General features: G+C 41.1%; 1 long non-coding RNA gene across 2 annotated transcripts in view; it reads left to right on the forward strand.

Moving 5' to 3' along the window:
- The window catches only part of LOC139587788 (uncharacterized), a 234361-nt gene that overhangs the window by 197944 nt on the left and 20354 nt on the right, over positions 1-16063 (forward strand). For both annotated transcript variants that reach the window (XR_011678491.1, XR_011678490.1), the window contains exon 3: positions 3627-3707. This is a non-coding gene — a long non-coding RNA (uncharacterized lncRNA). The remainder of the gene's footprint in view (positions 1-3626; positions 3708-16063) is intronic.

The raw sequence follows: 16063 nt of genomic DNA on the forward strand, positions 1-16063 counted from the left end.
AGAAAACCCTGTGAGACATTTCAGGTAGTATCAGCTGGCCCCATCAGCCTGGAAGCTACTGGGTGTCTGGAGCAAGAAGAAACTGGTTAAACCATAAATTGGACCAGAACATCTAAATAAGCAGAGCTCCCTGGAACATGCCAAGTGACCTGGTATCATTATCATTAAACTGGAGAATTTTGGAATTAGTCTGTCATGTCCATATCAGGTGGGGGTCAGTGACATGACAGCAACATGTTTCGTCAGGACTCTGAAAATAGCTGTTTGCTCCTTTTCCAGAAATATCTGAGAGGGTGCTGCCTTCCTATCCTGAGCAGGCTTACAAATCAGCTTTTAAGACTGAAGCAGTCTCTTAAAAGAGTGATTCCACTGTGTGTTGAGATATAAAAGTTGCAAATTTTGGCTGTTTTATTTGGTTAAGGACAATATAATGATATATTTTTCTGTTTCTCGCTGATGGAATTTCAGGAGGAATGTTCAATATGCAGGTTTGGTGTCATCCAGAAGTGATGCACAGCAGCAGTCTTTCCTTTGTCTTTGATGTTGCTTTGTCTGACCATTTGTGCTTTTTGGCAAATGATATACAAATTAAATGAGTCATAAAAATGAGTGTACAAAGTTTAGATTGGCTTTGTTTCACTAATATCCGAAGTAACCATTTAAATCAAAAACCATACATTCAACTGTAATATCAAAATGTGAGCAATTTTGAAATCTGAAAATATGTGGTAAAAGCATTTGTGATTGTATTCGAATAGTTTATAGGTTATGTACTTTCCCATTCTGCCCACAGTGATCCAGGTAAAAAAATACAGGTGAAACAAATCAAATATGCTTTTAACTGCAGGTTATTCTTTCTTTCCTGCTGTGCAGGATTCGTGGGCTGCTCCCTTAAACCTCTGTGAGGATCACCTTCTCCTCAGCCCCCATCAAACCTTTCCACACATCTGGAATCTTAGGGTTTCCTTTAATGTAGTGAAGCAGCTCTTACCCCTCAACTGTAGTGAAAGACACTGAAAATTGTGTGGAGCTCCACCAGCCAAATAACTTTGCATCTCTTCAGCTGCTCTGGAATATTTATGCCTTAGGTGAATATCTTGTGTGTGCATTTCCCATCCCTGGTATTTCCCACTACACTGAAACACACAGAGCTGTGTTGCTGTCCAGCTGTCTGCAGCAGGGCTGAGGTCACCCAGTGGCACCCAGCTTTGCTTCAGCCCAGTCCCAGGCTCTGAAGTGAGCTAGACCAGGGCTGCTTTGACAGGAAGCACAGGAAAGGAAGCAAGGAAAGTTGCAACCCTGTGTCAGTAGCTCACATCTCTAGAATGTCACTGGAAACAAAATTTAGTAACCAACTTTCAGTGCTATTGTCAGAAGCAGTCTTCAGTCTTCACCCTCTCTCACAAAGTTGCCCAGCATTGAACTTTTTTCATGTCATTACAATGAACTATATTTTAAAGTCCTCTGTTTACAAGTCTTCAAATCATCTTTGTTAACTGCCTAATGTTTTCCTTTTGTTTATTGAGGTTTTACAGTGAATTAGACCACAAAAAGAACATTTAGCTTTGTAGCAGAATAATATATTGTTGTGGGGATGGGGGCAGAAATAACAACATGATAGTTTCCTCTGTATGGTATCAGATATTTCTGTATGTGACCCTGCTCAAATTACTCTTTTTTGAACTGACTGCTTAGCAGGGGCTGTCTAGGTAGGAAATGTGATGCTGTTTGTCACAGAGTCTGTCAATGTGTGAATGGAACTGCTAGACTGATTTACAGTGTTTTAGCACAGCTACTCCTGGGCATGTGAGGCTAGAGTTACACAACAATTAGAGTGGACACATCAGTGGTATTTTATTTATGAAAGGTCTGTACGCGTTCTATAATTAGGCCAATCTAATCACAATAATTTATGAGCTGTAGTTGGCAGAAAATAGTCTCAAAAAGTTAATTACCATAGCCAGTGACTCAGGAAAGTCTGATCTGTAAATGTTTTGCAGCTAAACCAGTGTTACTTTTGTAGATAGTTGCTTTAGGAAATTTTAAAATCCTCCCTATGCCTAGTATATAGTGCTCATATAGAAGAGATGATGCTCCTCAGACATCTCAAAGGTATTAGCCTCAAAACAGGCTTAAAGCCTCACCTAAGATTATTAAATTAGCCCTTTTTCTTCTGGTTTGCCATGGAGCAAGGGGCTGTACATGTGCTTCCAGCAAACAGGTCACTTGGGTTATCTCATTCCTTACAGATAATGTCTTTATACCTTCTTTGTGATTCTTTGGGAAGCTTTGCCAGTCTGAAGATCAGATAGTCAACTGCAACCTGAACATGAGCTCTCTTAAAATGTCCCAGCAGCAGAAAAAACATAGATTATAATTTTTTCCCTTTGTGAGTTCTCATATTTAAAAGTACAGCATATTCAGTTCCCTAAACTTTTAATTACATAAAGTGACTTGAAGGTACAGCTTATTTTTCAAATGATGGTACTTGCTGCTCTTTATCAATGTGTTATTTGATATTTCATTAGACTTTTCAGAGTTATAAAATAATCATAGGTATCTATCCTCAATGTCTTTTACTGTGGGGAGGTAAAAAAATCCCTCTCAGTCTCAAATTTTTTTAAAGTTTAAAGGATTTTGTGTAGGAGCCAAGACCCCTAAATGTAATATTTTCATTTCCTCTGCCAGTAGCAGGGCAAAATACTCTGCAAAAGCTGCCCAAACTGGGGGAAGAGAAGTAATAGAAGTGAGGTGACTGAAATGATGCAGTCTGCAAGGAGGTGTTTCAGTGTGAGGGACACCCTCAGATGCTTGTTCCAGGTCTGAACCCAAATTTATGATGTAACCTGTGGTTTGTCTATCCAGCTACACCCTCACAGCCAGACTGTTGTGTGCCATAGCTCAGATTTGAGGGCTTTGCAGGAGGGAGAGGCAGATTGGCTCCCATCAGTGTGAATAAAACAACAGTGAGTCACATACAAGTTTATGGCAGGTGAATGCAATCTGCAGGAATAGCATCTAAAATTAGCTTTTCATTGTGCTAAGGAAGTGGTCTTTATTGCAACTGCTGGCAAACTGCTTTCAAATGGCTGGCAAAGCCCTTTGCAGGGGCTGGGGAGAGAAGTGGCCCTGGAGCCACTCAGGCAGCATGCACTTGGTCCTTGCTCTTGGGTGTGCCTCCCCATGACCCACTGGGCATAGGGTGGGAGGGTGGCAAACCTTTTGGGTCCTTGGTCTGAGCTAAAATTGCACTGCGTCCATTACTTCATTAGAAAAACTCTTGTGATGCGCAAAATCTGACAAAGCATCCAGATTACAGGGTTTTTTAAATATGGTTCCATTTTCCTTTCTCATATATATATAAAATAGGCCTCTTTAAATACCTTTTAAATGTTAAACATGGTTTTAAAGGAAAACCCAGTTACTCCACTGAACTTGAAATCCTCTAATGATGTTATTGTCAAATATTTCTTCACATATTTTGATTGGAATAATTTGAAAAGAAAAGACAATTATGCTAAAATAAGGGCTTGGTTACTTTTTCTGATCAATTTGTTAATATTTAGAAAGCTATAAAAATATCTCCATCCTTGCTCAGTCTCATTTATTGTAACATTTTTTTACAGGTTTTCATGAGACTGAATCTACTCTGGAGAACTGAGACAGTCACCTTACTGCACAATTACCCAAGGCTCAGGATGGTACAGGTAAGCCAAGGATTGTTTCCTTAAGGCCTTCTTAATTTTTATATATTGTGTTTACATTCTCATTGAAGTGCACCAGCCTGAACATCTGGTAACAAACAGTTCTGATTCCCTTGATTAAACTCCTGGTTTATCCCTGGGTTCTAGTCCCTTTTCTTATCTGATCTCTGCTCACACTTGCTGATGGGTTTTATTCATCTGATCTCTCAGTTTGTCTTTATTACACATCTCACAGGTTGCTCAATGAAGGCTACTTTCAATTAGCACTTGTTTTTGAGGGTTTAATTGCTCAGTTTGGGGACCTTAAGGATCTTGGATGGTTTATAATCCAATGACTGCATTTTTCTTTTCTCCATTACACATATTTGTGCTCATTCTTTCTCTGGCCTTAAGTATACTGATTATTATACACATAGTATACTTCATAGATGCTATAATGGGCAAATTTGGATGACTCTGATAAGATACTGGACATGGCTCTGTGTATTTGTGTGTGTTTTTACAATTTCCAAATCACTCAAACATTTCTAAAAGTTCCCTGAGCATGAGTTTCATTTTTTTTTTTGTCAGTAAAAAGAAACATAGCAATAACTGCTGAGCTATGAACATTCATAACATCAAATTACCACCATTGGTGAAAACTCTAAAACAACTAAAGTTCTGAAGTTAAAATCAACTGGAATCCTTACTAGGCTGTCATTTATATCACATACTTCCAACAGCTTCTTGTACTAGTAATATTTTTCTGGGAAATTTCCCATAGAAAATTGAATGAGAAGGGTTTTTGCATGGTGATAGAAAGCAGGAGCATTTTGGTGCAGAGGAAGGTAGTGATTTGATAATTCAGATTGGGACTGTCACTTCCTATATCAAATAAATGTGAGAAGACAATGGCAGTAGTTGTCAGCAACATGAACAAAGAGGGGCCAGATCTGGTATTTCTGGTGGTGCTTGGAGGATGGGAAATAATGTCAGTTAAAATGATGATGATTTTGACAAAAACCTTGAATTTGATGTGGGAAGATAAGGTGGGGTAACAGGGTAAAAGGATGATGCTATTTGCTCTGGGAATCATACAAAGGCTTCCTGACCCTGGACTTGCTAATGTATAAGGTGATTATTAATGTAGGTGCAACTTCAGCATCAAGGGACTTCAAATGAAACTCTTCTCCTTTTCTGCCCATTTTTTATTTTTTTATGGCCTACTACATGTAAATCACAGCAATATACACTCCATTGCACACAGGCTGGGCAGATGCAATGCTGGTTTAAGAAAGCTTACCTGAATCTAGTTTTATGAGATCTAGTCCTTGTACATCCTTTTGAAACTGGCCTAGTGCTTGATAATTCCCTTCTTTAATTCTGATCCACATGTTTACATGATTTTTGAGCAAGTTTATATAACTTTTCTACTGAATGCATTTCTACAACTACAAGCTGCATAAAATGTTTCTGAATCCAGTGCAACGACGGTGCAAATGAGAGAAGAATTCAGGCTCTTAGGCAAACATTTGAAGCTTAATTTTTATCCTGATCTGATGAAGGTTACTATGAATCTAGTTGTAGTAATATTGAATCACTGGAATAGTACCTCTGAAAACACATGTTAACAATGCAGGTCCACGGTCACTGTCTCCTATTGTATCCCAGTTTTTTATGCTGAGACTGACAATGCAATTGTAAGACTATGTGGGTATAGTTTTTGTTGTGATTAAACAAACTCTTGCTGGATCTTTTTGACATTCAGCTGTTGCTGAAGATGTTAAAGCAAAAGTAAATGTACTAATCATTGGTAACAAAGCAGCCTAATCCACGCTGACCTACAATTTGTTTAGGATCCTTTGGAGCAACAAAGAGATTAAAGTATATAAAAAAAGAAGAGGTAAATAGTGGGTCAGAGATTAGAAGTGAAAAAGGAAAAGGCTGGCTTCCCCCAGACCACACACTGATAGTGGACTTTTGGTCACTGATTGTTAGAAAATGTTTCATGTTTCACTTTCTCCCCAGAACCTTAGAAAGGGAAGGTTTGATTGGCACTTGTCATGACTGATAGAGAGACGAAGATGCTTTGGTAAAAAGGAGAGGGAGGCAGCCGTGTCAAAAGCAGAAGTAGTCAAAGGATGATTCCTCCTTTCTGTGGTTTTGTCTCTTTCTAAATTATTCAAATCTGGGTGGCATCTTAGGATAACTGGCATTTTGACGCAGCTTAAAGGATTGTCTCACTAACTCTATTGAACTAAGGCTGCCATCCTTTTTAAGAAAAATTATAAAGAGGCAGATCTTCTATAATCTGATATGTATACAAACCAAAGGCAGCTTGATGCAGGCGTCTTAAATATTTTGGAAGGGGGGCAGCAATTTTATCCATTTTGTGACTGATTGTCTTCCACATCCATCTGCAAGAATGCTACTTATTGGTCTAAAAAAAGCCTTTATTTGATTTTCTTTAGAATATCCATAGTTGTTTGCAATGCATCTGGTGGTTACAAATCCAAGTCAGGCCAGCTGGATCAGAATCAACAAACGTGGGGAATTTTCTCAGTCGAAAGAAGGTACCTCACCAACAGGGAATCTCTTCCATTGATGGTCATCCTGATTATGGATTTTTCTTTTAGGGGCAATTTCCTTTCTTTCTTTTCAGAAAGGGACCGTGTCCCCTCTTAGTGCTTTGTCTGAACCATGCTGGCTGGCTTAAATGGGCTCCCCAGGGTTAGGAGCTCCTCTGTCATTCTAAGCTGCCATTTTATGCTTTGGTGTCCTCCTCACTTATCCATAACCAGAGCCAAATCCTGCTCACTTTATTCACGGGAATCACCCACTGAAATAAATAATTGCATAAATTTTGGATTAGAAGGATTAGATGTCCAGTGGCATTCTGTGCTTAACTTCTTAAAATCATTCAGCAAAGCCCATGATTCCCACACTGTTACAACCATTGCGCTTGGCTGTAGTTAGAAGGGAAAATATCATCTTGGCCCTTGTATTGATGTATTTGCTTTCAGCTCCTAGCAAACCAACCAACAGCCTTCATTGTTTGGCTCATTTTTTAAATTCCTCCTGAAGAAAACCTTTGGTTTTCCAAAAAGAAGGACTATATTGGGCTGACTCTTTGCATGTACAGTGCCCGGCGTGTTTCAGAGGTCCTTCGTCCCCACCCAACAATGGTCACCAAGCTGAAGGCTTCCTAATGGATCAATTAAAGTGCTAAATGAAACTAATTGGATAGACACAACTTGTAACGAGACAGGGCTGAATTCTAGACAGATTTGTCTGATGGGGTTTTTTTTTTTTTCTGGTAGCCAGGTCAGCTTCTAAGATGACTCTTCTAGACTTTAAACAGAACAGAACATGCGCATTCATTATTCCAATAACATATATCAAGATAATTGTACAAAATTTCTGGGGAGACAACTGAAATGAGAGTAGCCACAATGATGAGAATGTAAAGTAGACAACTTCTTTACTTGAAAAGTATGAACACTCAGCACTTTGAACTATTAACATCTTGATTTTCTTAACTGCTAACCAGGGAAGAGCCAAAAGATATGCACCCCTAATTTTATTTTTTTCCTGATTTGAAACAGTTATGTATCTTTATGTATGATTTACTTTTTGTTACCTAGTGGTAAAAGAACTAGTTAAGACCTCACAAAGATAGTTTTTTGTTGTGGGTAGGACTTCTGAACTCTGCAGAAGGCCTTCATGGCTTTGTGTGGACTTTGCTAGGCTTGCCAACCAGGACTGCAGAAACCCCCAATGTGCAGAGCAGTGAGAGGAAGAAGAAGCACAAGACTTTCATTGTCCTTTGTAGGGCCAGGAGTTGGACTCAATGATCCTGATGGGTCCCTTCCAACTAGCATATTCTATTTTCTATGATTCATATTAATTCATAAGTCAAGAAGGCTCAGACAATCTCCACTTTCCAAGATGGTGAACTTTAATTTTAAGCTTGTATTTGATTCCCCAGATCAAAGGAGAAGAGGGTAGCTGTGCCACTAGAATCAACTCCTGCCTGCACCATTTCCTATTCTTTTGCCGTATTTCAGACGTGATTGTGATTACCAAATTACCCTTAATCATCCCAAATACACTTCTGAAGGTTATGTCCTCTATAAAGTGATATCTTTCATGATAGCAGGAGAGACAGGGGGTCTATTTTCAAAACTAAATAATACACTCAAAACCTGAGCAAGCCTTCCTTTTACACAATTGAATCTATGTGTGTCTATCAAATAATTAGATTGTCATGTGCAATTGCCCAGAAGAAATTCAGATTCTGCACCAGGGACACACTTGAGAGTTATAAATTTTGCATATACAATTTAAGCTGCTTTGCTGTATAATCCTGACACAAGGAGTTTTCAAATGCACTGTTTCATCTGATTAGAACTGAAAACATTTTGTTGATTTTACCCAGTGATTAGCAAACATGAATTGCATTCTGTAATGTGTAAGTCTTCACAGATTCTGGAATTAGGTCCTAAATTTAAATTAGGCATCAACAAGTAAAGCAAAATATTCAACAATGAGAATATCCTAAACTGGAATTATTTGTCCAGGTTGCTGAAATCTGTGGCCCTAAAAAGCCGGCTGTATGGTCTGTATTTTCCCCAAACTGTGAAATAGAGTCCTTTATGGATCCATCACGGTACTATGGAGCCATTAGATACATCATCCTACACTTGTCAGCCAGCCTTTCCTGTTCATCAGGACTGTAAGGCATATTAAGCACACAATAATAGTACCCTTCAGGATGATTAGGTTGTCACATTTTCCAGTTGAATAATGTACTTTGCTCCTGAATCCCACAAGCAGCAGAGGGCTTCTTTGAAACCCAGGTCCTCCGTGTTCCACTTGCATAAGGTGGTGCCAGGGATGCTTCTTTCTCCTCTGCCATCGTGTTTTCTTCTCCAATTCTTCCAGTGTGGTACCTATGAAAGTCAGCACAGATGCCAGGTCTTCAGACAGCCATGCTTCATCTTTCAGTGCCAGTTCCTGGAAAGAGGCTGAAATGTTCTGGCAAGCTGCAGAGTCACAACGCTGAGTGAAAAGAAAGTTGTTCAAACAACATCTAAGGGACTTAATCCCCACTTCCTGCCCTTTCAGGATAACAACCGAGTTTCAAAGGCAGTGCAAACTAATATACAATTCCTAGGAACAGTTTGACAAAGTTAAAACATCCATCAGACTGAAACCGGTGGCAAATAAAAGTCTCTCGAGAGACTAGAAAGGTGAAAGACAAATTTCTTTTGTGATTGTTTCAATCTACCCAGTGACCTTCAGCCAGACCATGGCCAGGCATGAAAAACACAGCCTGCCCAGAGCAGTTCCTGGCCTCAGCAGCCCCTTTTCCTTGCTGTGTATGCCAAGGCTTGGGTGGCTCTGGAGCTTTTTTGGTGCCTTGCAAAGAAAATTCATCTCTGTCCTGTAGATATTTAACTTAAGTGGGGTCTGACGTTGTTGAGTCAGGGATGGAAAGAAGACTCTAGTCTTCAGGTGGATCAGAAGGTAAAAGTACTTAATAAAAGTAGCAGGTTTTTTTATAATGTGACTTGTTAAGGTGATACTTGATTGGTCCTAAAGTAGAAACATCTCACATTATTGGTGACTATGAATAGTACACTCTAGAGAACTATATCTATAAATAATGGTTACAGAAAGAGAGATAATAATTGTTTGAGTTCTTTTGTCTAAGTTTCCTACAGCTTCTACACAGCTTCCCAGGATTTTCCTGGGAGAATTATGTCTCTCTCTATTCAGAGGATATGTAATTACTACAGGGGACAAATTCATATCCAACTGTTTGCTGTTTAGAGTCAATAGGTATTTCAGGGTTCAATCTCAGGTTTATCATTCTTATGCTTACCTCTTCTGGTAGCTGTTCCATTTATTTGGTTGCATCTCTACAAGAAAAAACCTCGCAATTCAAACCCCACTGAGATGTGCTCCCTGTTGCTTCTCTGGAAACTGTCTCCCACAATGGTGGGTGGATGACAAGCTATCACTGACTTCAGGCCTCCTCCTGCTGTGCAGAAGTACCATGGCTGTGGTGCAAAGTCATATTTTGTTTTAAATGGGTCAGTTTTGTACTTGCCAGTTGTATATCATGCAATGCCATTATCATCTGAGCCACTTGTTTTCCCCTCCCTGTATCAGGTCTGCTTTACACTCTTTTTTTGTAGCATTAAGAAAGCATGAGACATTGGCATCACATAACTCCACCTTGTGCCTTTCTGGCTGCCTTGACAAAAACACAACTATGTAGACATGCCTAGTTTGGATCCCATTTGTAGACCTGGGGACCTACCACAGGATCTTCTGCTGTCAGTGACCATAACAGTGCCATGTAAATCTTCTGAGCTGCCCCCAGGAATTCAAACTTTTCCACTACCACAGGGATAGGGTGTGTGCAAAAAATGAGCTTTGGGGTTTCTTGCCTTGTTGTCAGCTGTGCTTATTGTGCCAGTGCTCCTCTTCTGGGCTGGGGCATCCTCCTCCTGAATCACTGCTGACAGCTCCTCACAACACAAGTTGGGGCCCTGCAGCCACTTTTCCCATCCACACTTGCTGTCGGCAAGATTCCCACTGAAAATGCCAACAAAGCAAATTATATGCTATTGTGCCATCATGCTTTAATCATTTCTGTAGAAAATGTGCCTTTAATAAGTGTATTGCAAGAAATTCCCAATTCTCTTTTGTGTTTAGCATAATGAGCCTTCAAGACAGCATTTTAAAGAAAGCATAGCAGTCACTGAGCTCCTATTTCTGTGTTTATTTATCGAGCAATTCACGTTAAGCCTCAAGTATAATTAGCTTTTTTGGATAAACACTAAGCAAACTTGGAGTGTTTTAAAAACATAATAGGGCACCCTGCAGTGGTTCTCTTCTTTAATACTTTATTCAGAAAAGATATTCCAGGATGCCACAGGTTCTCCTGTCTGACAATGGTTAGTAGCTGGTGCTCCTAGATCCCTTCTCAGCCTTGTCTGCTGGCAAGCAGCTGCCCTGAGGACTCATTAAGAAGCTTTATCTAGCAAAGGATGTTAGGCTGTGCTGCCAGATAGTTTGGCAAAATTGACACTTTTTAACTGTCTAATCAAAGCAAAGCAACTGGCCTTGGCTCATTCAGGTCAGGAGCAGGATTAATGAGGTGGAGCCCACAGCAGAGGTGCAAATACCAAGGCAGGGCTTGATGCTGGTGTCTTCAGGTGTGTGTGGACAGCTCAGTGCAGCTCCAGGCCCCATTAAGCTGGTACTCCTGGACCTCTGTGCCTGACCCTGCAGAGTAAACCTCAGGTGTGGAGCTGGTGCCTGGGATCCTGGCAAAGTTCTGTCCCTGCTCAGGTTGTTACAGATAATTTTTATAATGCTGACTCTAGAACTGTCTCCTTGTGACTCCTGTGTGCTGTTCCAAACTTCTAGACGAGAGTCAGAACATATCTGTCCTCTCACCCCTGACGCATGTCCCTCCTTCTGGTAGAGCCTAGTCCCGAAAAACAGTGGGTGCTCTGTAGATGCCCAGAAATATCCATCCCTTGGGACTTTGTGCAGCCTCTGCACTGCTGTTCCTGCCCAGGAACACACGGTGGGAGTTCAGCAGAGTGGAGACCTCATTTGCCCATGGAACTCTTAAGATGGAAATGAGTCTTTACAGGTCGTCTCTTTATTCAGCAGAGACATTTTACTTGTGCTACCCAAAAAAAGCCTCCTTCTCTCTACTGGCCAGAGAGGAAACATGATGTGGCCTCATTTAGGCTGACTGCTAGCACCAGCTAGTAAGAAGTGTTTCCTTCCTTTGGTGGGCTGCAAAGGAGCTGTTACAAAGCCTCTGAGCTGGCACCCCAGGAGCTGTTAGCTACTGCTTGGCTCTGGCAGCAGCACTGGTTGGAGCTGTGTGCCCTCTCTGCTACAGTGACAGCACAAACTCCTCAGTTGCACAGGCTTCCAAGGAGGCACTGGCAGCTCCTTTCACCAGAAGAAAAACAAGGGGAAGTCAAAGGAGAAGCCATGTTTATGCATCAGGCCTTCCCTCTTTCACACCTCCAAAGTGAACAGTTGGATGTTGCTTATTTTTGGAACAAACAACATTCAGTAAACACCATCTGCTTCTGAAAAAATGAGCAACACTTGCTAAAATGGAAACAACAATATGCATTAAAATACCTCTCAAAGAACAGGACCCATAAAAATATAACAAAGGCTGAGGTTTTGTTCAGTGCCAAAAGTGTTGATAAAAAGAAGTTTTTGCATTAAGTCTAAAATAGAACTATTCGTAATAGAATCCTAAAATAAACCAGAAAAGTTACTTTATTTTTCTTTTTTCTGCGTGAAGTCCAAATCAGAAATTTATCAACTGCTTATAAATCTGTTTCCATGATGAGGCATGTGGAGTGCCATACAGAATTTGCATCATTACTTCTATGGTGTCATGAACCCATTTTTGCCTTACACAGAACAGAAAGCAGTTCAATTTGTGGGCAAATTCCAAGTTGTCCTCTCAGATGTCACTTGTTCAGCGTTGTCTTTCTGGGAATTGTGAAAGTCAGTGAATGCCCTGTCCTAATCCTTGCCCTAGTGAAAAATATCACTAAATAAGGACCCTTGGAGTAGCTTCCTCCCTTCATGCCAGGAGGGTGACCTCTTGCTTTTTTGCTTCTCAGAGCATGTCTCATGGAATAGTCACTCAGTGTCACAAAGAGAGACTCTGACAATTATGTAGTTATGAGAATTGCTCTGCTGAGCATGGCTTTCCTCTGGTCCCCTCTTAAGTGGGCTGTGGAGAGGGACTTGGACAGTTATTCTGTGACATTGGCATCAATGTCATATGAAGGCTGTGTGAGCACTGCTCACTTCTGAGGTCAGCCTCTGTGAGCATGTCATCACCTGGAGCATCATCCACATAAAAGACCTTTAATGTGCCTCAGACTGCTCCAGGCCTCATGCAGGTTCTGATTTCACAAGACCTTGACAAATTTGTTATGTCATCTGTTGATATTGTACCTCATCCATACAGAGAAAAAGTCATGGGCCTCCTTTTGGGAACAGGAGGAAACCCAGGCCATGGACTACTGAAAATCTCTGTAAAGGGGTTAACAAAACCAGGACTGTGTTAATGGGAAACTGCACAAGCTGTGGAGCAATGTGGGTGGAAGGGAGTTGGCCATGGTGTAGGTGTTTTAGCTAGCTTGGGCAGCTTTAGGTAGAAGAAATCCTTGTTGAGAGATGTGTTGAATAATGCAATAAGGAAGAGACACCATCCTTGTAGCCCTGCCTCCCAGGCTGTCTGACAGGACATTAAGGGATAGTGCATGAGTCTGTTCAGTACCTTTCAGCTAAATGATCCTAATTACTCTGGATCAGCAGCAAGGCTGCTTAATAATACGTCATCCTCCTGATCAACTGACCCTCTGTGGTCTTTAGAGACAAGGTTTTCTTCTGCATTATTGACAAAGATATTAAATAGGAGTGGACAAAAATACGTCTTAATAAATGTTGTTCATTTGTAATTATATTTTTAGACCTGTCAGCCAGCTTTTAACCCAGTGAATTGGTAGCATGATAGTTTGGTGTTATTCCAGTGTTTTAATCAAAGTTTCATGTGATACCAAGTGAAATACACAGTAGAAGTCCTCAGTCCATTACCTATATCAACCAAACCAGTAATCTTATCCAGAAAACAAATCAAGTTAGTTTGACAAGATCTATTTTCATAAACCTGTGTTGACTGGCATTAATTATATTTCCCTCCTTCCATTCTTTATTAATCAAATCCCTTATCAGCTGCTGCACTGTTTTGCCTGGGTTTGATGTCAAGCTGACAGGTCTATAATTACCTGGGTCATGCCATTTACCCTTTTTAAACAGTGGCACAATATTAGCTCTCCTCCCAGCTCTGGTGCTTCCTCAGTGTTTGAGAAATCAGGAGCCAGAGAACTGCTTCAGTTTCTGTTAAAACTCTTGGAAATCATTTTCCAGGTTGGCTGATATCTTACTTTTGTGCTTGCTTTTTTATACCTCTTTTTGCTGCTATTGCAGTGGAAGACATGTCATAATCACCCTCTGATTTTGTTTATATCAGTAAATTAAACAAAAGCTCAATATAGAAAATTGGTGACTTTTCCTAACTACACCAAAGTGCTTTATACTGAGCATGTCTGCTTTTCCCTTATTGCTGTTAGTAGCATTTTTGTCCCTTCTTCTTAAAATCAGTAGCGTAAAGCCATTGTTAGGAGCTTTTGCTTCTGATATAATTTAAGTCTTCCTGTATGGAAATTTACCTCAAAGCACTTTATGAGCTTCAGGTGAACAGACTGGATTTCAAAGAATAGAAATAGAAATAGAAATAGAAATAGAAATAGAATAGAATAGAATAGAATAGAATAGAATAGAATAGAATAGAATAGAATAGAATAGAATAGAAATGGGTTGTGTTGGGTTGAGTTTGAAGGGACCTCAAATATCACCTATTTCCACACCCATGCCATAGGCTGGAGTATTGCCTGATAGATGAGGTCAGTCAAAGCCCCATTTGATCTGGCCTTGAACACTTCTAGGAAGGGAACATCAACAGCTCCTCTGGCCAGCTTGATCCAATGCTTTACCACTTCCAAGTAAAGAAATTCATGCTAACATCTTACCTAAACCTCCCCTCTTTTAGTTTAGAATATTTTCCCTTTGTCCTATCATTAGTTGCCCATGTAAATAGTTGCTTAGCATTTTTTTTAATAAGAGTCCTTAAAATCCTGAAAGTACTGAAATTATCCACAATTTGACTAGGGATCTCAGCCTCATGAGGATCAGCAAGTTTCCAGAGTCCTTCACAGCACACCTGGATGTTGTTGCCATGCCCAATGTAGTATTGTGTGATTCACACAGAAGAGCCAGAGCAGTCAAGACCTTGGAGGCTCATGCCCTCCTGGTTTCATTGTGCATCCTTTCCTTGGAGCAAATTGGTGTTTCCATGCAGTATCTGCAGGGTACCCATTAGAAATAGGAAGGAAGTGCCGGAAGGAAGGGGCAGAAGGAAGCAAGGAAGGGGCGGAAGGAAGGAAGGGGCGGAAGGAAGGAAGGGGCGGAAGGAAGGAAGGAAGGAAGGGGTGGAAGGAAGGGGCGGAAGGAAGGAAGGGGCGGAAGGAAGGAAGGAAGGGGCGGAAGGAAGGGGCGGAAGGAAGGAAGGGGCGGAAGGAAGGAAGGGGCGGAAGGAAGGAAGGAAGGAAGGGGCGGAAGGAAGGAAGGGGCGGAAGGAAGGGGCGGAAGGAAGGGGCGGAAGGAAGGAAGGGGCGGAAGGAAGGAAGGGGCGGAAGGAAGGAAGGGGCGGAAGGAAGGGGCGGAAGGGGCGGAAGGGGCGGAAGGGGCGGAAGGAAGGAAGGAAGGAAGGAAGGAAGGAAGGAAGGAAGGAAGGAAGGAAGGAACTCAGATATTAAAAAGGGGGCAAAAGAATTATTTCCTTGTCTCAGTGGTGTTGGCGGCAAATGTGAGAAAACATGGCATGAATCTCTCCTCACATTCCTCCTTCAGTTTTGCTGCATTTAAACATTAAAGATGTCTATTGGGAAAAGCAAGGAGAAGATAATGCTTTTTTAGACAAGTTCTTGCTGTAGATTTCCATTTCATGCTAGACTGCATAGAAGAAAGCAACCTGTGTGCATGAAAGGCTGGTGTGAGGGGTGGGCAGGGTGCTGGTATCAGGAAGGGGAGGCAAGTGCTCAGCATGCAATCAGATAAAGGGAGCTGTTTGGCATTAGTGGGTTAGCTTTGTCCAAGCTGCCAGCATCTCCAAAGGGCCAAAGCACACTCTTCATTTGTCACCCCAGCGCACCTTTTGTGTGAATAATTTCCCATTGGTATTACCCAGAGCTTGGAGTCGATAGCTGGACTAGCCTCTTTGCTTGTACTATTATTTCCAGCAAGCTTCATACATCTGCAGTAAATCCAGGAGGATTTGCAAGTGGGCTGAGGAAGTATGAGTGACAGAATGAGCTGATAAGGCCTGAGTCTCACAGAAACAAAAGGCTTCCCATTTTGTCCTGACAAGACAGGCGCTGCCTTGGAATTGATTTGATTTGATCAAAATTTTGCCAGCTGACCCCAAAAGTTCATGCAAGTGAAGAATTAAGCCCCCAAGCTCTCTCTCACTCACTAGTAAACCTTCACATCAGTGCCAAAGATGAGAGTATCTGTCATGAGTTTTGTTGCCTGTTTGTTTTTATAAAGTAGGATCACTGAGGCTTTTCCTGCTGACGTATTTTTGATGGTAAGAAACTGAAAAGTGTCTAATGACCCACAGCTCTGTGGACAGAGCGTCTTGAAAGAAACCTTAGTTGCAAAGCCAGGCATCAAGCTACAATGCTATTGAACTT

The sequence above is a fragment of the Agelaius tricolor genome, unplaced genomic scaffold (assembly GCF_023055355.1).
Source record: "Agelaius tricolor isolate 1412-34295 unplaced genomic scaffold, bAgeTri1.0.p SCAF_3, whole genome shotgun sequence".
Classification (NCBI taxonomy): Eukaryota; Metazoa; Chordata; class Aves; order Passeriformes; family Icteridae; genus Agelaius; species Agelaius tricolor.